The sequence below is a fragment of the Rhea pennata genome, chromosome 5 (assembly GCF_028389875.1).
Source record: "Rhea pennata isolate bPtePen1 chromosome 5, bPtePen1.pri, whole genome shotgun sequence".
Classification (NCBI taxonomy): domain Eukaryota; kingdom Metazoa; phylum Chordata; class Aves; order Rheiformes; family Rheidae; genus Rhea; species Rhea pennata.
In genome coordinates this window covers 7,095,411-7,122,174 of record NC_084667.1, presented here as the reverse complement: position 1 = coordinate 7,122,174, position 26,764 = coordinate 7,095,411, and the positions used below count along the sequence as shown (strand labels likewise).

General features: G+C 35.6%; 1 protein-coding gene across 6 annotated transcripts in view; it reads right to left on the bottom strand.

The window, feature by feature from the left end:
- The window catches only part of NOVA1 (NOVA alternative splicing regulator 1), a 159,745-nt gene that overhangs the window by 58,225 nt on the left and 74,756 nt on the right, over window positions 1-26,764 (bottom strand). The window contains exon 1 of one of the 6 annotated variants that reach the window (XM_062578102.1): window positions 13,514-13,538. The exons of the other annotated variants lie outside the window; for them this stretch is intronic. The gene's annotated coding sequence lies outside the window, so the exon portion shown is untranslated. Of the gene's footprint in view, window positions 1-13,513; window positions 13,539-26,764 lie in introns of those variants that run through there. 6 annotated transcript variants of the gene reach the window in all.

Genomic DNA, 26,764 nt, shown 5'->3' with positions numbered 1-26,764 from the left:
CAGAAATCTTTTAATGACCTTAACTCTATTATTTGCCTAACAGTTTAACTAGTTAATTTACTCCTAATCTTCCAGTTGATTAAATCAGATCTAAATAGGGGAAAAAGCAGAAATATATTTTTTCACATGAATATACATAAGGTACTGGCTCTGATGAAGGTTTTCAGGCTAGGAGGCAGTTGATAACAAAAAACAGTAAAAGGTGTCATATTAAAACAGGACGATCAACTTTAATCCACACTGACATTGCAACAGAACACCTTCCCTGGAGGGTACAGCAAGCATCTACCTTCACTTTGCAGAGTATCAGCTTTACTATTACAGCAAACACAAACAACATGAATGAAATTTATGTCTGCCTAACGCACAAGCAAATCTGTTTAAAACAGTATGAAATAAATAAAGCAGCCTGGAATAAAACAACTATATAAATGCCTAAAACATGAGTCTCCCTCAAAATTAGACCACACACTTGGAAGAGCTCCTCAGAAGACAGTGGGGAGGAAGGAATCTTTGTCTCGCATAACGCTAAGGCGGTAGAGTTTTCCCACTGCTGCTCCTCTGGAGAGCCTCCCTGTGGGTTGAAATCCTTAATGAATTTGCATAAATTGCTGGTTCTCACATACTCCTCCACGCACCTGCTGTGCAGTAATAGAAGACAAACCCCACAGAATTACGAACCTCACCAGTTCTTCTCCTGAACAGGGAAGCAGAAAAGACAAATTCACCTCTAAAAGACAGACTCTCTACTGATTTGAATACCTATGATATCAAGTCTATTCTTTCTCTGTTCGCCTGAGAATGTACCCATATAGGAAGGCAGTGGAATTATGAACCAGAAGTTAAAGAACAGTATCTATTCTAATTCTCTATATCAATGCTCTTCCTCTATGCCAGAAGTGGCCCAGCCCCTGAAGATCCGAAGTCTGCTTCCTTGCCCAGCAGACGGTGATGCTCATGCGGCTTCTCTACCTGAGCAGCAGGGAAGCACTAAAATGGGGTGAAACAGGCTGTTCTGCTGCTCTTCATCTCCACTTGCTCTAGGAAAGGGGCAGGAGCACAGCAATTCGGCTACGGGAGGAGAGTGACACCGTCGCCGTTCCAAACCTCCTGTACACGTGGTACGAGTGTTTCCACCGCAGGATTTAGTGCCTCAGGGACAGACATCACTCCCACAGTGAGACTGGACTGGCAGGGAGAGCTGGATTGCAGAAAGACATTTACACCCCCAAAACCTGGCCATCTCTTGTCCAAAAATATAACAACATCAGAGTGAGTGGTGGTCCTAGCATAACATTTTTCTTATTGTTACTGCAACAAATTCAGATGCCATCAGCAATTCAGATAAATACTACTTTTCACATGCATAAGCTAATCAAGTTAACCTAAGGCAGGAACATATGCTCACTAGAACAGAAGGAAATGTCAAAATTCTCCAAAGCATTTATATATGCCTGAGGACGGGACAGCCTAAGAGCCCTCTGCTCCTTCCTTCTTCCCCAGCATAACCTTTCATGGATCAAGAAAATGACTTTTTATTGCCCTCAAAGCTCATTCACTTGTGGTGGTGTTGAGCTTTCCCTGATAACCACTCACTGAGCCATTTGCTCACATTATTTTTCAGTATTTTTTTCTTCATTAAGTGTTTTGTTTTTATTCAACAAATATTATAAAGGAAGTTAAACAGTGTGTTTTTAAAATTTAATCCCTCTTTATTTTTCCAGGTCTCAAGGGCTTGTTCAACATATCTACGTAAGGGCTTGCAATTATTAATTCTGAAATCTTCAAAATTTTATCAGGCTAAACGTGCCTCTATAAAACAACATCAAAAAACACACACACACACACACCTGATAGAGAGAACCTTTAAGACCTGTTATTCTGCAGAAAAGGGACAGTATAACAGCTTACAAAGGCTAGGAATGTTATTTAAATGCTAACAAAGTGTATTTTTCAAGAATACATTTGATATGCAACTATTTTTTCCCAAAACAGAAAAAAGACTAGCCTAAAAAAAAAGTGAAATTTTCACAATATGAAAAGCGTTGGACTAAAAGAAATAGAATTGCAAGATTAATTTTGCAGCTGAAGGTACTTGAAGCTTTTGATCATTCTTAACTAGCATAACTTAACATTGAAGTAGATAAGCTATTTCTATCATAGGCTGAGATAAACTATCTCTGACACAGTGTTTTGGTCAGTCTTATCTAGACCCAGTTAAATAATTACTCCCAAAATAAATACTACTTCACTTTTTAATTCTAAATTTTTAAATCACATTGCTGATTGCACATAAGCATGCTCATGTTTGATGTAATTTTTTGATATAGGTATTTTAAGTACGCCTAGCATATGTATCTGGGAGCACATACACATATAAAATAGACTAAAAAATATCTCACTAAATTGAAACAGATTCAGCTGCAAACAACGACAAATGAAGAATTATGCACCATGTGTAGTCAAAAGTCTAGCAAGATGCATTTATTCTACACTTTTTTAAAAAAATGCACTGAATAGTTTCTAACCATAGACAGAAACAGTGCATAAACAGAGTGAAAACTGTCCCTGATATCCTGTGTTACTTTGGATCATATACCCCATAACAGCCTTTTCTGCATCTTATTTTTACTTATTCAGAACAAGCCATTAACCAAACATCAGTAATAACAGCACATCCTTTACACAGCTTGAAGGCTGTCAGTGAAATAGATGCTGCAACTGATTGTGTATATCAGAGCTATGTCTGGTTTTAAAATCTACCCACCTTCCTCCAAATCTAGTGTTAGGTCTCTTTCCACAAAAGTAATAAAACAGACTGCAATAGGAGTTGAATTCTTGTAAAATTGTAAAATTTATTTTCACTCTGGATTAAATTAAAAGGATTTCAGAAGGTGTATAATGACTTAGTAACAGAGCAACACATTCTGAAACAGTCCCTATTCTTCCATCTTCCATTCTTTAGATTTTTCTTACAGTGAAGAAAACAGTTTTTGCCTCTCTTGCAAAGAACGCTTTCCAACTTAATTTTTTTCTCTTACAGACGTCAAGTCTAAATTGATACATTGTTTACTCCTGCAGGATTCAAAACAGTCATATCTTTTTTTTTTTGTCTGATGACTGAGGAAAAAAAAAGATCAGAATTATGATGAAAAGATGAAAAAAATTAAAAATATCCAAGTAGTTCCATGAAACTGGAATTAATGAAGCTTGTTTCCCTACAGATTTGCATCCTTGTCCCTAAGAAGGTGCAATAGCTGACTGAAGCTTTTCCCAGAGTTGTCTGCTTTCAGGGACAGTGAATATAGGTTTACACTGAAACTTTTCCTTAGTTAAAGCCTTCACAGCATCATTTTCCAATCCACAGCTGCCTATTTTTACAAAGCATGCAGGAATTTAATTATCTTTGATATATTCACCTCTTTGTCAAATCTGGTTCATGTTAGCCAAGGGTTCAACACTGTTTCACAAAGACATCTGGAGAGGTAATGCTGCTCAGACGGACTAAAGAAATGAAGAAAAATGCCTTGCTCCAACTTCTGTTGAATAACAATCTATTCATAAGCAATAGTATACCCATATACTAATATTAAAATATCCATTTTCCACTGTAATGGATTTTCTTTTGCAGGCTTTTTGTATACTTTGGATAAACTAAGACTACTACATTTTGAACTCTGCCCTTTAATTATCTATATTTTTAATCTATATTTATATCTATGTATATATATATATAAACATTCTCATTAAGTTCCCTTGAAAACATGTCTATGAGAGCTATAAACAACCAAAATCTCTTCAAATGATCTCCTTTATCTCTTTGAAATACCTCCTTAAGACTAGCTTCTTAGTTGAATTCTGATTAGTAAACAAACACTGAGCAGACTAAACTACTGCAGCAGGTGTGGAAAATGGATATTTACTTCTAAATCGGTAGATGCATTGAATTTGCATTTCCTGGTAGAAGTAATTTTATGAGCACCATGGTAGTTATATTCTGATCCCAAGGTCACTCTGAATTACTTTCATGACAGTTTTGTTCTGAGAACAAGAACTAGGAGACCACGACCATTCTCCTCTCCAGGTTCCTGCCCAGCCACCACACGTTTCCCAGCTTTTTGTACTGGTTCGAAGAAAACACATTAGGACCTTGTAGTCAGCAGATACGATTTAAAAAAAAAAAACGGTACTAAGGAATAACTGAGGTGTTTACATATGTACAAAAGAAAGGAGTAATGTGGATATCATAAGACAACATCAAATTGAATGGGAAAAGAAGAGCAGTTTAAACAATGTCAGCTATTTTAACTCAAATTACCTGATTGTAAGAAATAAAAATGAAGTAGGAGAGTACATTTTTCATATGAAAAAAAGGCATACAACAGTCACATTACCTTGAGTTAAATTACGGTGAACCTTGTTTGTTTAAACTTTTTTATTTCTTCAGTGGTTTGCACTGCAGCATTTGCTGTAAGGCTGCATTTTGTTTGCCTTACTAATCATGAATATTGCATGGATCGTGCTCAGTCTTAGAATATGAGCCTTTCTATATTTGTAGGTTTCTTGCTAAAGTGCTACGGAATTCAAGACCTATGGGACTTTGCGACATTAATTTAAGCCTGTGGCACGGAAGATGCAGCTGTTCATTTATAAGCAATCATCGCATCTACAGAAGTTAAAAGATTAAATTTGAAAAGCCACTTTCCTGAACTTTTAAAGTGATTAAATTAGAACAGAATCAGTGCTATTTTGTTATTAGAAATATTTCTACTAATTAACTTTCTTTCAAATCTAAAATCAAATGAAACCACTGTTACATAGCAATCCACGCGAGCTTGCATCAGGTTAGCATTGCAGATTATGTATCAGCATTTGATTATTATTATAAAGTTTCTCACATATATAATTAAGATATATCATCAACCATGACCCAGAAATACTATGATTAATAATCCTTTGAAGCTGTCATTATAAATCTTACTCAACATTGGCTCAGGTGTAACTCAACACTGCTAGAATTTACTTAGACAAGATCTTTTCTACCACCAAATTATATCAGAATTATACAGTGGTATTACCTGCTATTAGAATAGAAATGCCTTCCAATGAAGCTATAGATAAGCAATGCAGGAGATTTTACCCTATCTTTCTCAACATGACATATATTTTTCACTGATATGATGGGACAACTGCAAACCTGTGCTAAGTCACTTTAACTACAATTCCCTCTTTCTTTTATGCGTCTAGGACAGTATGAAGAGTGAAAAAAAGTTCAGTAAGGAGGAGTACAGAAACTCTGAAATAATGAAAACTGAATTTCTGCACCTAAAGTCCAAAGTTTTGCTGTGTTAGGACCTTAGAAGCAAAACCTAGGGCAAACTTAGTGCGAGGAAGATCAAATGGTACTAATGAAGGTATTTAGAGATGGATGATACGAACAGGATCACATTACCAAGGCTCTCTTCCTAGGCAGTAAGAGAAAGCTTTCCTATGTGAGTAGCAGCTGCAGTGTTTAATTCTTAGCAGCTCCTTAATATTTTGTCTCAAATACTACCTACTAAAGTTTCATATTCAATGGACCAACAAGGTACCAGTCCTTCACAAATGGCCAAAAGTGCTAAGAAAAGCAACACATTTTTCTCTTTTGCTCATCCCCAGCGACATTTTTGCCGAACTCCTGCAGAGCGGTGTTTCCTAAAGCAAGGCAAGACTCCCCAAAGACATAATTGCCCAGTTTTGGTGATCTTCTTACAGAGAAGAGGATTTTCTTTCCTCACACATCTAGCCAGTTACCTGACACAATGCAGCAAAAATCTCCAAAAAACCTAGATCAAAAAAGTTTAACGTTTTCCAGAGCAGACAGTTGGAGGCTCATTTCCAGTGCAGTTCCACCTTTTCTTTGAGTCCCTGAGGACTTCCTTCAGTAGTGCAAAATGTAGAAGATCAGTAAGTGTTGAAGGACTGGAGATGAGTGTGGGGAGAACTGACAGCTAGGAAAATGATATTTTAACAGTGGAATGTCTTAAACTATGACTTGGGTTGCTAACTATGTAGCGGAAGCCACAGAGCTCAGGCATATAAGAATTTCTGAAGTAGGGGATACATGGAATTTCTCTTTGCTCTCTTATGAACCTCTCCTTTTTCTGCACTTTAGAAGCTCTCCAGAGTGGTAGTAAAAATAAGGGAGAAATAAGACAGAAAAGCCATCTAGTTTCGTTTATGTTTATTAGAGTCGTAAGTGGTCATCAGGAGAAATACTTTCTGGCTAGAGGCTAAATAAAACATAGGCAGCATAAAAAGAGATTTACAAGTATGAACATCATGTTAAGTGCTGGATACCTCTAAGAGTTGTAACTCTATTTGTTAAGTCACAACCTCTGCCATATGCAATTCAAAATTAAGTTAATTAAAGATGCTGTATCTCTCCACTGAAATTTTAGAAAGACTGAACAATATTTTGTTGTACTGCTTGCAGGCAGATATTGCTTACATTATTAAAGACTCTTGAATGCTACATATACAAAGCAAGATCTGAGTTTGAACTATAAGCTTCAAATCTGGTACCTTCTGACTTATATGTGTATAGAAACACACACGCATATAAACCCTAAAACTTTGCCTTTACTAATGTCAGGATGGCATGCATCAAACGTCATACATCCAGTGGCTGATTTATACAAGTCAGTCTGCCCCAGAATTCTGAGACAGGGATGTAAAGTTTCTTTTATTTTACTGAACAGGCTTTGTACACCATTAGGACTGCATTTTTTTTTCAAGCTGACTCTAAACTAAATCTTCTAAAAAAAAAAAAATAAAATAAACACTCAAGAAACTTCTATGATGCAGCCACTGCAAGGTAGTTACCGCAATAACAGGTGAACGATTTCAATACAGATATTTATTTAGGAAACTATCAAACACACACAGCTACAATCAGACTGAAGAACTTAGCAATAAATTGTGCTATTTCATATGCTATTGTTCAATTTTGCAGCTTTGGTCTTTCGGTCTTTTTGGTCTTCGCTCCTGAGCATGGATTAACTGTCATTAATCCACCTGCTCAACTGTCTAATGAATATCTGCCCACAATATAAGTTATGCAAATCTCCTGGGTAATGTGCATCTCATCTCCAAAGTTATAATCAATCAGAAAGTAACCAAAACAGATGTTCATCTGCTGACTTGGTCCATAAACACACAAAAATCCAAGGTGAAGAAATCAAGCCTTCTCCCCTCATTACTTGAGAATAACTTCTAAACCAACTGCTATCCAAGTGCTCATGGCATATATTCTAGGTAATGGTATGGCTCAATAGCCAAGATTTAAAAAGGCAACAAGGGGGATAAGTCTTTAGAATTCAAAAAATTATCTCCAATGAGATCAGCCTGTAGTCTGGAAAGTATATTTTTCCATATATTTTTAATCCACAAGACAATGACTTTTTTTAGTATAAAACTCAACTGCAACCTAAACACATTCTGGTTTGCCTAAGACAGCAAATATTCAAAAATAACTTTTCTGCTTACAGTGTTTCTTACCGTATGCAAGGTAACACTAACTTTGCTAACCAACACTACGGTATCTCATCTAATAGGTTTCCTGGAGGGCATGAAAAAATGCAGTGAACTACACTTTGTCTTAAGTAAAAGATCTATAGAGTCACAAATCCACCACAATGCATTCAAGACAGGTTATTTCTTTTTGTGTCAGAAAAAGAGCATTATGTTCTTTAGATCTGGGAGGTTTATTAAAAGCAAATGGATATGGAAAAGAAAGTAGGGCAATCAAAAGTAAGAAGGCTTTCGTTTGTCCGTGGGGAAGATATTTTTATATAAATATGTATATATACATACACGCACATACATATCTCGAAGTATTTTATGAGTAAAAAATGAACTGCTGACTATAATCCGTTAAATCTTTAATATGCAGAATGACCCACTAAGAAAAGAATGTGCATGGAGAGCTTTAATAAAAAGAAAAGAAAAATTTGATAATGTTAATATCTTAAGTCTTTTTTGTTGCAACTAGTAGGCAATTTTGCAACTACAACTATAAAGCTCCACCGTTAGTCTCTTTGAGTAAGAAGTATTTAGCATAACAACAAAGTGGCAAATATAAAAGCAAAACAGCCCTGCCACTGCTCCTTTTCTTGACCCTAAAATGAATAATTGGGTAGCACATTATTAAGTAGAATTATATGAATAAGTGTAGCTTGCATACATACACGTTTATATATATATAGACAAAAGGCAACGTTGTATCTGTCACTGTCAACGAACCAACTTCGAAGTTGATTCGTTGTGATGTGATTCGCAAGGATGTGAATTTCAACCACATAGCTCCCCAGTGGATCAAAATTAAAATGGAAATAAATCAGTTTTGTAATTATTAATATAATAGACAAGAGCTAGAATGGTAAGGCATCACTTCTAATTAAAGGCAGCAATTAAAGGATACTTCAATCAATCATCTCTGGGAAAGTGTACTGTATTGATTGCTACATTAGTTATTAAAATCATATTAAAATAAAATTCAGATGTACTTATCTGTCAACTACTTGAAAATACTATTCTAAGATTTATAATTTAGAGCAATGACATCACAACTAAGACTAAAATATCTCTTCATATTCTGTAAAGAATGGTGCGAGACACTGTCTCGGGCTCTCCGGTAGTGCAGTACTCAACAACTTATTCTTGGAAAGGAGGCACAGAAGTTTTACAGTCTCTGCCCCAGTCCAGGTTACCATAAACTCCTCATGGTAGTACTTCACTATCAGCTTTTCCAGCAGCAGAATTTCACAGAATATCAATTTACGTGGAACATACTCTGATTATACGCACGTATCAGGCAACCCTATCAAAACTAGGAATTTTAAGAACTCTCGACCTGGAGACAGACTTAGTTGCACAACAAGTAGCAAGAGAAATTAAAATAGAGTTTGTAATTTCACAGCTCAAGGTGGAAAAAAAGGAAAGGTGGACTGCAGGGTTCACAGTTAAATGCAAACACAAGAGGCCCTTGGTTCATCTACATTTTATATTCCTGTGGAGAGAGAGGACATAAAGAAGACAGTAGTAGACAAGAGAGTGAAGTTTGCCACAAAATGAAAGTTACAGCTAAACTCAGTTAAGATGAGCATAGAAAAACATAGAAGCAAATATCACCAGACACAATAGAAGTAGGAGGACTATGAGTATGGCAAGTAAGAACAAAGAAAAATTGCTTCCCACCTTAATTACTGCATAAATAGATCTTTTTAGTCTGAGACAAACACAGAAAGAGGTTTGCCACATTCTGAAGTACAGGTGTATCGCATACAGTTTATTAATATCTACAGTAAGTTGTTAGACAAAAATGCAATTTATAATTGAAGTCCTCATGATTTCAGTTACACAAAAAATGTAGTACCTAGCATATCCACATAATTGCTTTATTTCCTTATAAAAACAATCTCTTAAGCATTACTTAAATGTAGTTTGAAAGGAAAAGATGACCAGATGCTTTCAAAGACCAAAACGCGGTGACTTTGAGAGAACTAAATGAGCTACATATGCAAAGAGTATCTTCTTAAAATTTTGATTGTTGTGAAACTCTTCTCGCAATTATCAAATTTTACTGTTGATTTCAACCTGGTAGTTGTAGCACTGCTACTGACCGCTCTGCAATTATGGGCTGTAATCAGAAGAAAAATAACTAAAAAATACAAGATAAGAGGAAAGAAAGAAAGAGGTACAGTATCAAAAAATTACTTTATTTTCATTAAAGGATGCCCATTCTAACAGAAAAAAGAAGCTTAACCAGCCCTCAGCAGCTAAAAGTTGTGGCTATTTCTTCAAAAATAAATACCAAATTTCGCAATGCAAGGTAAGGTCTTAACTAAAGCACGCAAGTAAATTTCTGCCTGTCAATCACTCAAAACTCGTTTCTCTTAATTGTGTTTCACCAACCTTAACTTTCTTTGAAAGTCAAGTAAGTAACATCAGGCAATAGCAGCAGGTGGGAAGGAACAGGCAATAGCAGCAGGTGAGATCAGCTGTAGCTGTCATGCTGAACGCAGAAACCTACACAGGTTTCAAAAACCTGCTATTGATTTAGACTCATTAAAATCAGTTTACTAAAAACACTACAAAAATAGATTTTTTTCCACTGAAAATGTCTCTTTAGAAGATAAAAAGCTCCTAGTTTACCTAGGGTAATCAATGAACTGCATGCTACCTTCTATAATACTGCATTAATTCTGTCATCATATCACTTCTAACAAATGCAAATAAAAAGGGGCATAGAGAAAAAATCAGCTACATGGATTTATGATTTCAGACAAAATTTTCACAAAATATAACAATATTATTCCAGATATTCATCCTTTGCAAAACCTATTTAGAAAACTTACACAATAGTTGACTAAAATTAATAACTCTTCTTGGCAATCAACATTAGTTTTTAAACTTACCATAAGGTTATTAGTGCTTATTAAGTATCATTTAAAACTATGAACATATATGCATAACAGTAAATAACTTACAGAAAACAACAGCTTTTTAAAGTTGTCATCCTTTGCAATCAGAAATACATTAGCTTAAGGTTAGATATTGAATCTATTGAATTTCCTTGTCAATGAAAAGCATGTCTATCCATATGCATAGATACAAGTATACAAAGTAGTAAGCTCAAAAAGTCTTTAAATAATTACCCAGAAAAAAAAAAAACAGGCAGTAACAGCAAAGCAACAACTACTATCAATCTACAGCAACAGGACTACTGTGCTCTTCCAAGTGCCTCAGACTCTAGGGATAGGATTTTAAGAGCAGTTACATTTGTACAGTAACTGATGCATTCAGTTTTCCTCACAGCAGTAATTAAAATGGCTCAGAGAAAGAGTTATCATGCTGCATGTTGTTAATCAACAAGGATTAGACAAGCTGGCTTTCAAAATTCTGGCTTTTCTTATCAATTGAAATTACTTTAAAAATTAAAACTATACAATCTGATTCCACGGGTATTGACTGTCCTCAATTTTCACCAACTTTGCTAAGAGTTGCAGGCGTTCACACAAATAACTAGGTTTATAAATGAATAGACTAGGAACAAAAATTACTTATTTAGTCTTACTGTAAATTTATGTCCCATCTGCATGATGGTAATACTTTTCCTGCCTCATTTACCAAAGTATACTATCAACAGTAGTTCTTACAAACTACTTCTAAAGCTGTTTCTACAGTAACAGTAATTTTTAGAGACAGACAATTACATTTTTGTTTGTTTGGTACATTACATGATAAGCGGTGCAAGAGTAATTACTAAAACCAACAGTCATGATGTTTAGCATCTTTCTTATTCTTTTTGTCCTTGAAAACACTACAATATATATAAAAAAAATACTGCAAAAACTTGAGCACAATTCTTACCAGTGAGCATTTAAAAATCTAACCAAGTTTTGCCATGCTACCACTCTTTATTTATTTTAAGATTGTTTCCTTTCGGAAATTGTTTTTCCAGTAGGATACCTGCTAAAATCGTGTAGACTATCACTCAAGATTCCTTGCAAAGCTCTCTACTTCTATACTATTCATTTTATTTATATTGTGTTTGCTGTTCTCAGCCATTATACACAGTATGTCAATACTAAATTTCATCTGTCTAGTTGGTCAGTTCATTTGCAGTACCACTTTAATCCCCATCTTATTTCACCTACCTTACGCTCTATGTACGACTCTCTTCTAACATCTATCATCATTTCTAAGCTAAGACACCAAAACCACTTTAATAGAATAACCAAGATTAGAAATATTTTTGTATGAGAATTTTATAATAGAAAACGAGTATTTAAACGTTAGAAAGAACTGTATTTCAAAACAGAATAAAAACTAGTGTTATCCTCCATCCTAAAACAGTATTCTTTAGTACCATGATTAGGTACAAATATCTTAACTCCTGACAAACAGGCCGATACCTGTTTCACTGGCCCAGCATAAAGGACTGCAACTTATTTTTAGAAAAGTAATGTTTTTGCATCCCAAGTTTGCATGTGAGTGGATATTAAAATGACTCTTACTCCTCTTGTAATTGGAAGGTGAAGCTTAAAGGACAGTGAACAAAGTTAGCAGTGGATTTTTAGGATTTTTATACTGTGGATATGGTAAACTGTGAATGAAACGGGTAACGACATACAGCTTGACAAGCTGCATGTTACTGGAAATAATGAGAGCACTGGTGAGGTTACAAATTTTAAAAAAGCCAATAATTCAGTGTGTAAGTGCAGACCTTGAGAGTCCTGGAGACTAAAATCAGAAGAACAGCCAAATCACTTATCACTCCGGCGGTACTCAGCCCCTCTTCCGACAGATGCTGCTACTCCCAAAGCAGTCTCATCCGATCAGATTAGGAGTGAACTCTTGAACCTTCAGTTTTCAGCCTTCACATTAGGATAAACCAAAACCGGAACTGGTTTACCTTAACGTGCTGGCCTGAAAACAGCGGTAGCTCAGGGGCTGATTCGTGAGCGGATCATGTGCTCCCGTCCTGAGACCAGCAGCACCCATCAGAGGGCTACAGACGCAGTAACAGCTTCAGCAGTCTGATTTTAATTCCTGGCCACATGTCTATCAGAGCCCTAATGTGGGAGAAACACTGTAAATGCACAGGTAATTAGATTTTAATGCTAGAAATATATGAATTACCGTAGTGGTTTAAATTAGTGGCCTTTCAAATCCGGTATCCTGTTCCCAGAAGGGGTTAGTATCAGACATTTAGAAGGAAAGCACAAAGCAACCCCGTGTTAAGCAGTCATGAGATAACCCTAGAGTCAGGATCAACAGGTCTACTGAACGTATGACTCCTCTCCGTTTCAGATTGCTTTACGATTGCTTACCTAGCCAACATAGCTCAGTCGTCTCTATAAACTTTTGATCATCCATCATCTAACTAACACAACACAAACATTCTTTGATTTTGGCACATATGTTTATAACAACAGAGGTTTGGGAGCTTTCTGGAAAAGAATATAAAACACAAACTATCATCTGTCCGACACATGCGAAGTCTCAAGAGCATCAGCAAAACTTGAGCTAATCCCAACTGTGGAAAGAGTCAAAAAGAGAGGAAACAAAAAAGAGAGAGTAAAAACCATGATCTAAAAGCTCTGTATATACTCAGAAATACAAGATAAATTACAAAATAACTATTCCACTATCTCACTCAAGTCAAATAACTTTACCCTTTTAGCTAGTTACGTTACATCAGACATAACGCAAGCAGTAAACGCTGAAACTAAAAGAAAGAAATTTACTGTTTTGTATTTTACCACTTCTCTAAGTACTTCTTCCTTTATTTTAGTTTTACTTTAGCTGAATTAATTAAAATATTAAAGTTAATGCTTTCCAAAGCTAATCTCCAAAAGGATATCTGGAATTTTTGTAAGGTGAGAAAATTCTGCAAATCTTTAAACCCAAGAAAATGTTCTTTTCAAAAAAAAAACCACCAGGACCAAAAAATATATACTATGCTTACGCTCTTAGACCGTGTCTGTAGCAGTGGCCATTTTTCAAAACAGAATGAATATAAGCGGCATCCAGAAAAAGAAAGGTCAGATTTTGTACAAAGAGTTTCGTTTGTCTAAACAATGAATTCATTGCATGCCTGATACTATCTCCAAGCTTAATCATGGCAGTTAACAGGTGTGAACAGACTACTGTAGCATATGTTTCCTGTTGTGATGGCTTTTGTTCAATTCTTACTTCTAGTATATAAACAGTATAAACTCTTAATATCATTCATTTTAAAAAATAATTTTGTACAACTATTTCATTTTAAAATAGGTAAGAGCCTACTTTTAATAGCACTATGTTCATGTTAATTTATAGTAAAGGCTATTCTTCTCGATCTTCCAGAAATACATCAGTGCACAAGAAGCCATGCTCTTAAAGAAAACCTGGGAACTAAAAATACCTTTGAATAGCTTTTTACTCAAAAAGTATGCTTCTACACTTTTCCATCTATTGGCATTCAGCCGAGTAGGTAGTTTTAGATCACATCAGTAAAAGTAAGTAATGAAATGCAATCTGATTAGTGCAATATGCTCAAGTGATTCACGATGCACACAGACCGCTTACATGCCCTAGATTCGTAGGCAGACCAAGATATTACTTTTTCCTTTTCTTTTATTAAAGAAACAGTCTTCAAGCTCTCAGAACATCAAATATATATATATATATATATATATATATATATATATATATTTAGCTTTTCAAAAGTGGTAACAACCTGCAAGTCATATCTTCTCAGAGCACACAGATGTGGGGGCTTTTATTTTTATTTTTTAAACAGAAATGGCTTTAATCGAATCATTATTATTTTCAGATGTCTCACTGGAGCTGGCTATTGTACTGCTTTTCAAAATAGGACACAGTCATATGATCATTTTAGATTAATTAGAATTAGGGTTTAAACAGTGCGCTTTGTATTTGTTTCTGACCTTTAAGCTTCATCATCAAGGTACACTGCAGAGTGAGTCATACTAACATTATAAAAGTACATTTGAATTTTCACCAAGAATACATTATTAACATATGTTGGAACTTGATTATTTACTTTCTAGATAAACTAGAGATATTTTCCACATCAACAGAGGATTGGTTATCAGTCGCTGTTTTGATTTAGTGCCTTTGGAAATTCTAGGGTTCTGGCACAGCACTTTCCTGCTCTAGTTTTGTGGTTTAAATGAAATTATTCCTGGTTTCACTAGGAGAATCAGGCTCTAGGTAGCCGTACGGCTCAGATCCTGCTGTCCTTGCTCACCACAGAAGTTCCATTAAAAAAACTGCTCAGAGTCCTGACGGCAGTATCATTTAGCTCTGTATTTTCTTAAGTGTTGTGGGAGACCCGTATACAAACACACGCACTGTAAGTGACAGGAGTCCATTTACCTTGAGCTTTACGTATTGGTATTACTTGGGGTTGAGTGAGCAAACATTGTTCTCTGAAAAAATCATTCCTGTGCATCAGTCACTTCAGGAACTTCATCACAGATAGCTCAAGACTTCATGTAACTTCCTTAGATGCAAATGCCAGAGTTTTTCCAACGATAGCTATTTTCTTTTTGCTTGATATGAAACTGTTTATTACATGTGTTCTCCAGACTCCCAGCTGCTTTCCATGTACTTAAACAAGACCAGAATTCTACCTGAATCTTATCTGACTGACAGGAAATCCTGTAGTACAGGCTGTAGTACAGGAAAGATTGAAAAGCACTGTTCGAGAAAAAGCACCTTCATAGGCTTAAAATTAACAACATTCGCAGGGATGCCACGAACCACCACGCAAGTCATTGTGTTAACAGAAAGAAACTTTCCAAAAGTTTCAGAACACATGAAACTGCAGGACATAAATAATCACCAAACATATCATCAAATAATCTTATGAATGTTGGAGAATATATAAAATACACAGTGATTTTCTTCTATCTGCATTCACCACAAGATCTACCAGTAAATATGATATAGTCAGATTCCACGTTTTCCTCAAAAACAAACCTTTCGCTTTTTAAACTGGATTATACATTTAAATTCAACTGTGCAAACACCATCAGAAATAAATAACAATCAGAAGATCTAAATGTGACATACCTTGACTATCGGAGGATTATAACTATTCTAATGATTCAGATAGAAGCGTCATTTTCTCAGTTACAAAAAAAAAAATACAGACATATTACATATTAGGCAGTAAAACTTTAACCTTTCCAGACTCTTATGGGGTAGAGTCCATGGTATCTATATTAGATATTTCTAAAATGTTAGTAAAAGTACTTTTAAAAACTGGTTTCAAACCTGAAAATTGGTATTTCAATATAAAAACTGAAAGCTATAATTCAGTTAAAAACCCTGTTTCACCTTCTCTAGTTTAACAGCCTTTTCTATATACAGCAAAGGATCACATTAGTATGATGTCATGCTGCAGAAAGAACAAGGGCAAGGTAGCACTGTAAAAATATCAAAAGATAATTTGAAATATTGCAAAAGGAGCCTGCAAAAACTGATTTGTTTTCAAATACTTTGTAATTTTGCTTATCAGTCATGCATATTCAAACACTGATTAAAAGAAACCTCATCAAATTAGTTACACTTAGGAATTTTAGCTGCACGTAACATACGTGATTTTTTTGTCCCACCTGCATGAACCTTCCTGAATTCTAGGTAGAATCCCCCAACTGTTGTTTTATTTCTACTGCTGGTAAGCGTAAGATAAGCTTTTTACACTTGGTTTCCTCATATTTTTCACATTTTATGCTTTAATAAATGAGGTTAAATAAACCTATTTAGGTTTTCAAGTATCTTTGTCAAATTCTTATACTTAGATTATTTTATGTATTAATTGGTATATTTTGAATGTTTTCAATGGACACATTGAAATAATTTCAAAATGAACAAATTAAAAAGTGGGATATTTAAGTGCCATGAAATATAGATAAGACTGAAACCATATTAATACACTACATGAACACCAGTTCTCTAATATGTCGGTGCCTTTATTCAACAAATAGCTCCCCATGCAAATGAGTGGTATTTGTTGGATAATTAAACATATAATGATATAAAATAACTTTCTTTAGGGAAAGAAAATTCATTGTTTCTGTTAGATGGTTATAAACTGTCCACTGAGTACAAGAGTTACACTCACTATCTTCTATTGTTTATGTTAGTACATACAGATATAACAATTTTATAATTTAATTAGGTATACCAGCTTTTATTTTTCTCATCCCTTTCCCTGAGAAAATCTGAGCTTCATTTAAGACTTTAACTGTTGGTATTAAAAGGAGGTGAAACCCTATTATTAACCAAGCAAGTAATTCCTTTAAAACAGTAACAGCAAATACAGTTAACGCTATTTCAATTAAATCATTTGTTTATTGTAAACATGAAAGAGTATTAAATCCCAGTTAAAAATGCAAATTTCTATTAGTTTTGTATTGTATTTCTCTTCTGTCTCATTCTTTCCATATCATCTTGTCTCAAACCAGGTTACCACAAAAAAAAAAAAAAAAAAAAAAAAAAACACCCTCAAATTTTTAGGTTCACAGCATTTATCAACTGTTTGAGGTAATAAATTAATTTAACAAACTAACAAACTAACTCTTTGATCTAGCAACTGATAGTGATCTATTACATGGATAGGGATGAAAGACAAATTTTGTCCACGGCTTTCATAGGGATTTGCTGCCACCGTAGTAACTTAGTATTTCAGCATCAGCATCTTGGGAGGTGCCCACGGCAGTTTCACCCTGCTCTGTCCTCGTGTCCCGAGTGCTTTCTCTGGTCTTCCCACCTCACGCAGTCCTTTCCGTCCCCTGCAGTTCTGCATCCCCCTCTGCGCTGCTCCAGTCTCCCCAGCTCGCTGTAGTATTCACTGTCCCCTTCCCTAAGCTTTACTCTTCATACAAAACCATTTCTCCTTTCCCCGGACTGCCTTGATCTAACAGTGAGGTTCTAAGGTCGGAGAGGAGAAACGAGTCCCCCTAACCCTACCTCTGTGGGCAGAACCATAGACTCCTGCTAGTCACAAACAGATACTGCAGCTGTAATGGCTTAAGGCAACGGGTAGATGATTTCCCCTCCCACACTGGACCCGCCAGTAGAGTTGGAAAAAGCAGCAAAACCTTGCCCTGCTGCTTCTATGGAGCGCTCTTTTCTGTTCAGGCAGTCTTGGGACTGAACATCTGAACTGAAAAAAACTACCAGAACCGCCAGGCTCGAAGGGTCCTCAGCAGCAGCGCAAAGTCCTTCTTGGTGTACCCTGGGGATTGATCCTGGGGCCAGTACTATTTAACATCCTCATTACTAAACAAATGGAGAGACAAGAATCACACAAAGTTCAGCAATGGGCAATGCAAAGTCCTACATCTGGGGAGGAATAACCCCACACACCAGTACAGACTGCAGGCCAACTGAGTTGAAAGCACGTCGGCAGAAATGGACCTGGAGGTCCTGGGAAACAAGCTGGATGCAAGTCAGCAACGTGCTCTTGCAGCAAAGGTGGCCAACAGCATCCTGGGCTGCATTAGGAAGAGCGTTGCCAGAAGCCATACTCTTCTTAGTAGTAACCACTGAAAGGACAGGAGGCAAAGGGTGCAAACTAAAATACAGGAAATTCCTCTTTAGCATCAGAAAAAACTTTGTTACTGTGAGGGTGATTGAACGCTGGAACAAGTTGCTCAGAGAGGCTGTGGAGTCTCCATCCTTGCAGCTATTCCAAATCTGACTGGATACAGTCCTGAGCAACCTGCTCTAGCTGACCTTGCTTTCAGCAGGAGCTTGGACTAGATGATGTCTAGAGGTCCCTTCCACCTTCAGCTATTCTATGATTTTGTGTGATCTCTACAGATACAAAAATCTCAGTTAACATATGGTCATTGGGTATGTGTTACTTTGGCTACAAAAATTACTGGATTTTTCTAAGACTTATACTAGAAAAAATTTTAACACGGAAAATAAAAATACATTTCCTTCATATATGATCTGACAAATCAGGCACCTACTCTACAAACAGAAGTGAAAGAAATGTGTCAGCTACACGCTTTTTCCCCCCACTCTATGAAATGGATGCAACAAAGTAAAGGAACACTTTAAAAACTTTTCAATGTGGCTACATCAAATATATGCTACTCTACCTATGGAAAAGGAAATCTCATTCTAAGGCTGTAATTAGGTTGCTGATAATACCATCCTTGAAAATAAGTAAGTGTCTTTCTGATGGCCACTGTTATTAAGATACACAGCAGGTACTTCGATGGTTGGCCTGAAAAAATAACTAAGCCGCTTTAAGATTGTGCCAAGTATCCAAAACAAAACTTTAAGTACATACAAACACTTGCTAAAAGTGTGAAAAAAACCCACATTCTTAATCACTCCGGCAGTGACAAGGAAAACCTTTGTGTGCAGATACTGATATACATTACATAATTTGGGAAGATAATTAACTGTAAGTGTTCAGTGAGATAACTACGGGATTCTTTCCCAGGATAAACTTAGTACATTTGAACTTTGTACACTGACATGTATTTGAGTGGGGTCATTTAGAGTTAACTTGAGTGGTAGTAAAAACACACTCGCATTAATGCATTAGTCCAGGCAGGCTCATGAGCTCTTGTAAATAAATAAAAAATAAATAAATAAATAAACCCCACTTAGTTGTAAGAATGTGGTTTTTTTAGTCAGTATCAACAGTCATTCTTAAAGAGGAAATACAGGTGTCTAAACTTTAGTTAGGTCTGTTCATGGTAAACCTTCAGAACAAAGTTTGTGCAGCCCAGCTTTTATTACAGTTTTTCCATTTTCTAATCAGCTCTGATAAACATAAGACCAAATACAGGTGACAGATGTTTATGAAAGTCACTTATGGTCAAAGTCAAGAAAACCATAAACAACTAAATGGAGCATCTTAAAACAGAAAGTGCTGAACAGTCTTAATGAATGATACCTCTCCACCCATAACTGAAAAAAGCAGTCCTTCTTGTTGACTCTTTTGCTAAAATTTTAGTCATTAATAACCACCTGTAAGGCAAAACTGGATGCTTACTATTACTTTACTGCACGTGATTCCTTGCAACTGCACGCAACATATTCTCTTGCATAGCAGCAAGAACTATGTACTGGCTAGCCTAACCACTTGTATTAAGCAGCAAATCTGAAACCTAAATTAAGAACGCAGGACCTGACAAAGCCATCAGTAATGACTTAAGAAGCCTCAAAAATTTTCACAACAGTCCCCTACTTTCAGAGATTGAAACTTAAAGTCTAATGGATCTCTTCATCGACTTAAAGCATTTAAAGAGTCTACTGTGAGTGAATCAAATTTTCAAACAGACATAATTTTACAATTTCCTTGATATTAAACATTTAAGTTTAAAGAACACCTCCTTGTCTAAAAATAATGAATGTTTAAACTGAAATATAATTCTCTTAATTGCTCTTATGATTCCAACATTCAAAAAAGTCACAGATTTGGCTTCTCTTCATTTTACCACTATTTACACTTCTTCATGCAACTTCAGCGAATCTGAAAAATGTCCCAAATAAATGAACGTCTCCAGCTTTTCTTCAAATTTATTAATTAAGGTATCCACTAATTATGGACCAACTCCCAGGATGATAAACACCAAATTGCATCTGAAATCAAGACATCACAAAGGTATCATGTAGCCACCTCTGCATAGACAGACGTGTTAATATATTTCTTTATAAAAAGCAAAATATGCAGCCAAGTAATGGGCTAGGTCTTAACAGACAGTGGAAAACTGACTCCAGGGGGAACTCATAATGAAAGTCTGTGTTTGTAAAAATTTACAGCTAGCTGCAATCTTGTTACTTCTTTTGGATGTGTAGAAAAACAGATGAATCAACTATCTTCCCCCATGAAGACCCGGCTTCTCCTCACAACTATGTCCTCAGGACTGGCTAACACCCCTTTCCACCCCAACTTTGCACTGAAGTCTTTTAATAAAAGCAGGTATCAGTTAAATTTATCTTGAATTTTGAAACTGATTAAATTTATCTGAGGTCTTTAAAGAAATACTGGAATGGATTATGGTAATTATCTTGGAATGTGAAACAGGATTGAAATTTGATGTTGCCAGACTTTTACACTGCACATATATGAAAATTTATTTAATATGTAAACATTTTTTACTCAAAAGCATTAAGCACATTTTTTCTAAATAAAAAGATGTATATTACCTTCATTACTACAACAGAATCAAGTTATTTGTGGTCATGCTTGTGGGGCAGAACAAGCTCCATGCACTCTCCCAATAAAACGAAATGGTATATGAAAATATACATCCTACATTTCAAGAATAAACTGCCAAGAGTTTTATTTGTGAAGAAACCATGCTGCCATCTTCATGCACACACGTGTTTCGTTACATTTGCTTTACAAAAAGCCACCCACAAGGTATTAGACCTCAATCTTAACAGTCGGTCAGTGACCGGCAAAAGTGGGAGTTCAGCAGCTGCAGGAGAAGCAGCAATTGCATTTAGCATGGTGTTCAGGACCAGCTTCGCCCTTTGGAAACCAGGCTTCCTGTTAGCACGTAGCAAGAGCCGATTTCCCCCGCCACACACACCTGGCTGGCAATTCTGCTCTCCAGCTGGATTCCCACATCAACCACAACCATGCAGTAGGTCCAAATGGATTCAACTTCTGACACACCCTTCTTTTGGAAATTCTTACATATTATAAAAAGCCCATGCCACTTTACCTAAAATTCAGCCAGACTGGTTTATTCTGAACATCTCTGTAACACGAGAAGAGCACAGACCACACTGCTCCCCCTCAAAACACATTCAGACGGGATTTCATTTTTGGCCACTCTGAAGTTCTTTGTTCCAGTTTCCTGCCTAGATTTCCCCGTTTCCTGTGCCAAGCCAAGAAATTAATCTCAGGATCAGGATTAAACTTTAAAAGCAGATGTTACATACTGGTAAACAGGGTGATTGTGCGTTTTCCTGGCTATATGCAGTTGAATTCTAATGGAATTAACCCTAGGTAATCACAGAGCAAAAAGAACAAAATAACACAAAGGAAGAGCATTAAAATTCATAAATATTGCAAGTAACTTTCACATCTATGAATTCCATAGTGTCTTTAATCATTTTCCTTTCAAAATAAGCCATTGCAAAAAAAGAAAAAGGAAGGCTTTAATATGACATTAAAGTTGTACAATTAAAAGACAACCTAAATTTCTTACAGTAACTTATATACATTCATGCAGCAGGCTATATTAATAATTTATTGCACTAACATATTTGTTACATTAATTAAGCCACAGAACCAGAAAACAGAAAAATCAACCTATGTTGATTTTTAGGTTTTTTAGGTTTTTCAGAATTCAGAATTTCTTGAATAGCATGCACTAAATTTTATCTATCACTCTAACAAACACACAATCTTCCTGTCTCTAGCCTAACTCCATTTTACCTTCTGCACTCTACTCATAGAAATTAAAAAACAAGACACTGCACTATCTCTGCACAGCTACAAGATGCACAAATTCAGGCTGGGAATTTCCATTTTGAAGTTTTGCCCTTAGAGGCTTAATCATTCTTCCTGCAGCTGCATCTGTAAAATTATATATATATATATTCCAACTATTATCCAATTGCTTAGCGTACTACATTTTGCTAGAGTGGTTATGGCTGGAATGGGAGAGAGGAAGGTTCCCTGCCTGCTATACTCTGCTGCAGAAGGAATCTCCTGGAGGAGAGGGAAGTTGCTCCTTTCCAGACCCAGAACAGTCTGCACTTGAAATGACTGGACTGGAAAGTAACACAGATAAAAAGAATCCACCATATAACATCAGAGTGAACAAAGTGGTAGCTTCATTTTCTACTTAATTTCTGAGTAATCTCTAGTTAAATTTCAAACTATTCAATTTTATTTTTTGTTCTAACAAAACAAAATCGTTGAGACTAGAAACCCTGAGCATCTTCTATTGCACAGAATTAAAACAGTGAGGAGCGGCTTTATTTCAAGAGTTTGGCTGATTCTGGTAATATTCCAATATATTTCCTCATCTACTTGAGTGAAAATGAAGAAAAATAGCTTAATAATTTCATTAGTAAGCACTCTGAAAATACTAGGAAGAGCTCAATAGAGCAGCTAGCTTGTAGATATGAGGAGAAAGTATTTCCCAGCCAACAAGCAGCAAGGGATGGACCAGAGCAGTAACCCATGCAGCCCCACGGGGAATATACCCTGAGGGCCTAATTTCACTGCTCAGTTTATGTCACTCTGAAGTGGCTCTGCATTTGCTTATCCATTCCTTTTTGCTCCTGTTCATACTAGGTGTTTTTGCCACTTCTTTTACACCAGCGCAAGTATTCCTGTGACTGTAAACTGCGTTAGATATGCTCAGTGATCAGCTTGCAAATTAATCCTCCTAACTCCCTTTTTGCTCAAAAAAGGGATTCATTTTCAGAGGGATGAGTAAGCTGATGAGACCTACTGCAAAGCTGGACAGATGCTACTGCTAATGCAAAAAAAGGATGCAAAGCCACCTTTATTGCAGTGACATTAAATTAATGTCAGAGGACCAAGAAACCACACCATTAAACCACTGGGGGGAAAAAAAATGGAAGTCAGTTTTAGTTCTTTAGCTGCTTCTTAAATTTCTCTTACCAGAAGAATGAAGTGTTAAATTACTACTCTAAATGTCCCCACTTGACCTTACACCAGAATGTCTTATCCACCTGAAAGAAGGCAATAAAAATTATTTATTATATTTATTCATGGAGTGGAGTGTACTTCAATACTGTATCATACTGCACCTTACTGGAAAATACAAAATGGAAGTGAGTGTTGAAGAAAGCTCTTGCAATAGCGCAGTATTAAAGAAAAAGAGAATTCCTCTGATCTCTGAGCATATTCTAGTGACAAGTCTCGGAATATGACATTAAAGCAGAATATGTTGGAGTGTGATTCTGTACAGTACAGGGAATATTAGGCTTTTGGAACTGCAGAAAAAGAGTAACAGATTTTAAGTTGTTGTGCATCCTTGATACTGCACTTAATCCGATTTGTAGCTAATTCAGATTATTAGAGAAAACTGCAAGAATCTGCAGATAGTCTTCAACAGTTTTTAGATCCTCTGGTACTGTAAAACACAATTTAAGAATCTTGCAGAGTAGACTAAAATATTTTTTAACATGTTGAATATATACTAAAATAAAAAAAGGACTATTGCTAAAAAAAAAATGTAGGAAGATGGAATTATAGTGCCTTCCTTAACAGTTAAAATCTAGATTGCACTTATGCTTGACAGAAGAAGAAAATTGAGTATTTTTATAGAAAAGTATATCCAATTTGTTTTTCACATAATTAAATAAAAAATAATAATAGAAAACCTGACCAAATCCTCTGGTTCCTTTGAAGTAGAGTGCAAGGAAAAGGATAACCATGGAAACAACAGGCACAAAACTGCAACAGAAGCTAAGAGAAGTGCCATCGCTTCTCAACAGCGAAGGAAGAATGAATGCCGTAAGCCTTTCAAGTGCTTACTCACGCGAGTACATCCCACTCAAAGGAGTTCTCCCACTAAACTCAACAGAGCCCGATCTGAAAGGTCTCTAACATAAATAAAACACTGGAATTACACAATACTTAGTAACTAGTGTTTAACCACAAGCACTGTGCTGAAATCAAATGTTCTTCATGTATTTAATTTCTAGTATTTTGTTTTCAAAATAAGTATGTGCTTTCTTTTTTAAATGGGAACTTGTTCTTTCAGAATAAATTATTTAGGTAACCATTTTAAAGGTGAAGTTTTCAGAAAAAAATATCACTAAAACCGCAGAACTGTTCTTGCTTTAAATTCTATAAACATTGATATATGTGTGTGTGTGTATATATATATATATATATATATATATATAAAATTCCCAGAATAAAACAACTGAAAAAATAAGCTAAAAGATCATTTTAATGATAATCACTTACATTTTTAATAAGTTAGTATTTCTGCATTCATATTTTCAGCTTCCTGGAAATATTTTTCCGTAACATAAAAAAGCACCTGAGACTTCTAAAATAAATTTGTTATACACTGAAGAACTGTACACTGATAAGTTATTTCAAAATAAAAGTTCCCTTTCCCTCTCTTTGTTTTCTCCTAGTATTCATTTATACTCTGGACAGCATCTTTGACTGCATTTACATTTCACTATTTTTACAAAGCATTCCAGGACTGCAACCATCTCTGCTTAATGTAGGCAACCAAAATAATTCTTACAGCAGTTCTGAAGCACTCTCCCCTTCTTTAGTTTTCATTCTGCAACTCTGCTTCTTTTATACACACTCAAATGCTACTTCTACTTCCTTTATTTCTTTTTCTACTCAGTCCTTTCCCAAACTTCCCCAGTTGAATTCGTCTGGGGTTTCCTCCCTTTTCTTCATTGCACCAAATAACACATTCTCACCATGTAGCTTTGTATTTCCATGTCAAATCTGTTTTGCATTGATCAACTCTGCCTTTTATTCCCACTCATCAACTCCCTCTTATGCTGCAGGTACCCCTATATTCCTTCCAATATTGCCCTGTTATGCTTGGGAAGTGCTTCCTGTTAAAAGTCACAAAGTCAACTTCTTAACCTCTACTAAAAACCTGCTCTACCACAACGCTCACTGCCTGACAACATGGCCTTTTGTGACATTTGTCATGACTAATTTATGCATAAACACCTGTCTCTAAAATAATCTTATCTTCTCTTACTGTTTTTCTCATCTACTCCATTCTCATTCACCTGTATTTTGTTTAAAATTTTAATTAAGAATTCACTGAAGCACACTGTGTCATGTCTGACTCTGGCACATCCTGGTCTGGTCTGGATTTCAGTCACAGTCCCAGTATTAATAAGTACAAGGTATTTTCTTAAAAAATAGTCAAGTAATAGTACTCTTGCTTTACAGTCATTTTGTTACTAATTTGTGTCAACAAATCCCAAAATATCAGCTTTTTCTACTTATCTTACTGCTCCTTAAATTTAGTCTTAAGTGAGGTTTGAATGGATAAGTACTACAAGAGGCTTAATCCAAAACAGAACTCTTCTAATGAGTTCAGTGGGCTCCGCATTAAACAGCATGTCTAATTACAGAATATCAATTACTATACTTAAAAACAAAATCAAACAACAAAACCCATAACCACTGTCCTAAGAGATTAAGTTCAAATTAAGTGATTGTTAATTCATTTAGAACTAAAATGATTTTTGAGTACTTGTGCTGAAAGCGCAGGTGCTAGCATGCTAGATCTTCGTGATATCATATATTCCCAGAGAAGCAACTCATGTAACCCTTGCAACAACTTACATAACCGGATCAACGGGGGAGGCGGCATTATAGCAAAGATTATTGTCGCCAAAAATAAAAACAGCTCGTATCCCAGGATAGCCTTGCCTCATGCAGATAAATACACTTTTCTGATTCTTATGTTAAACGTACAACAAAGAGATCCAGTAAAGTAATGAATAAGAGAATTGTCTATCCCTTAATGAAAAGGAAAAAAAAAAATAAAGAATGGTGTAAAATGGAAAAAAAATATTGAATAATCGTATTTATTACAGACCTCCTCACTCTCACACAGATCTATATACACATACAAACATACGTAGATACCCCTCCACATATATATAGCTAATTATTATTTTTTTTTTAGAAATATACATTCTTTTCCTATTACGAGGTGTGCCAGTTATGCAAGGTAGAAAAAAAAAATCATGCTCAGTCACTATTAAATATGATATCAACGAGAGCAAGTGAAAAACTGAAATCAGCTCACGATCACCACACACTTTATAGCTGAGCATATATGGAACTTTTTCATTAATAGGTAGGGTTGAAATTTATATAAAAGAAACACACAAGTAGTACAGTCTTCCCTGCTTCCTACAGATTGCCATCAATAAAGAAATGATTTATATACAGAATCTTTTACTGTGGTTCTAATTAACTTGAAATTAATTTGAAACTTGAGATCCTGTACTAAGTCTTTTTCTCTATGTCTTCTCTAAAAATAAGCTACTCCATGAGCTAAACTAAACTCTAGATTACTTGAGAATTTTCTAAAACAAATGTATAATTTTTCATGCACAGATATATATCAGTTTAATTTGAACACAGAAAATAAAATTTGAACGACTACTCTCCATGTGTTATAGTAAGGACCTACCAGACAAAGTTTTCAGTACCCAGTTAAAGAGCATCTGCTGT